Here is a 2,070-nt window from a genome sequence, read left to right as displayed (position 1 = left end):
CACTTCTGATATGTAGTAAAAATACAGTAGAACAGTAATCACACTTATTTATTCTGGTATCAAGAAAATAACACTTAACTTGGTAAACACATCCGATGTCGTCAAGGTCCCCAACGCAAGAGAGCGTGTATCAATCCGTCCGATTTGACAACCCCATTCTTGTGTTGCCATTTATAGAAAAATGTCTTATAACTGTCAACGAACTATTCAGCCTAACACATGTAATCATGGACTTGTATATAATACAAAAAAAAAACTGAAATGGTGATATTTCGATATGGGAGGGGTCCTGATTCGGTACCGTTAGTTCGCCTGAAAAATTAACCTATAAAAATTGTGGAGTTCTTCAAGTATCTTGGGCATATTGTAACCTCATCGTTGCAGGATGACGCCGATATGGAGAGGCAGAGGAGGGGACTTTCCGTGGTCGGTAACATGCTGGCCAGAAGGTTCCGAAAGTGTGAGGATGGAGTCAAGGTTTTATTGTTTAAGACCTTTGCTCAATCACTGTACACGTGCCAGCTATGGAATGACTACACTAAGAAGTCTCACATCTGCATTAGAGTACAATACTCGTAAGACGAAGAAGTGGGTAAACATTAAAAAAACAGTAACTAAAATAACAATTTATTAATTTTATCAAAACATTAAACTAATATGGATCAAAGTATTTACGAATAGGAAATAACAATATTTCAAGTCGCTGTCATCCGCTCGTTTTTATAGCCGTCAGGTGTGTTTACAATAACAACCTATTTTTATGCTAACACGGCCTCTCCTGATTCCGCGTCGTCCTCGACCGCGTTAACGTCGAGTAATTCGTCGATAGCATCCTGAGCCAGTAGTTCCGAAGCTGTTACGTTGGAAGCTGTCTCGTCATCGCTCAAATTATTAGATTCTGGTGCCGAGGATGAGTCCAGGGCCGGAGATGGGTCTGGTACTTTGGAGGGATCAGCAGCCACCTCTTCCACGTCGTTATCTGAAACATAGGATCTGTTTTCCTTTTGCAACCTCAGCCACCTTATGCCTCTCTCTTCCACACCTTGTTCATACATCATCAACATTCGTCCGCTTTCAATAATATTCTACGTAAAACTTAGTCGTCCATCATCCCTCTACAGGCTTAAATCTTCCACACATTCATCTACTACACACACCTATGAGACGTCTCAGATTCAAGTCTACACACACTGTCTTAAGTTGTCAACTAATACAAACAGCATGGTTAGCAGCTTCTATTAGTTAACTTTTGCGAAAAGATAAGCTCCGCAGAACCTGCATTTTCGCCACCATGACCGCAGTCAAGGTGAATACATCCAGCGTTAGCCGCAGCGGGACGCTCAAACATAATGTATTCGTGATGTTGTGTAGTACCGCAGCACCACACTAGTAGCAACCTTCGATGACCGCAGCCAAAGAAGAAATACATCCAGCGTTAGCCGCAGCGAGACGCTCAAACAGAATGTATTAACGAGGACCCGCAGGACCAAGTTGTTGCCACGTTGCGTTGACTGTGTAGTCTAGCAACCACCATATAGGAGGGAACCGCAGTTCTCAACCCATCACAACCTCCTTTCATCTCCTCGCGAGTTTTATTGTGTTTTATTGTGGTCATCGATATGTATGAATCCGTCGCTTTTTAGTAGTCATTCAGATTTGGTCGGATAACCAGCCGTTGTTTACATATTTTGGTTTTTTGTTTATATTTACTTAATGCGTAACATTTGAAGCTCAATATTTTCACCATATATTTTTGACTAAAGGCACAAGATTTTGGTTTACACCTACACATCTGGGATTGTGCCAGTTCCTTGTATTTTGCCGTCAAAGTTATGACACCATCGTTTTTACTTTTAGCAAGATTATTCAAAAACGCATGCATGAACATTTTTGAAACTTTGTATGGTTATTATTAGCGTCAAGAAAGACCGAATACAGTTTTCAGCGAAGTTATGCCTTGTCTCATTTAGGCGCTGCGATGTTTTTTCGGGTTTTCATAAAACCGCGATAACTTGAAAACTATAAATATTTTCTAAAATCTAATTGGGGCACAAAGGGGCACACATTAAG

Source organism: Pectinophora gossypiella, unplaced genomic scaffold (genome assembly GCF_024362695.1).
Source record: "Pectinophora gossypiella unplaced genomic scaffold, ilPecGoss1.1 Pgos_45, whole genome shotgun sequence".
Lineage (NCBI taxonomy): Eukaryota > Metazoa > Arthropoda > Insecta > Lepidoptera > Gelechiidae > Pectinophora > Pectinophora gossypiella.
This window is presented reverse-complemented; position numbering follows the sequence as displayed.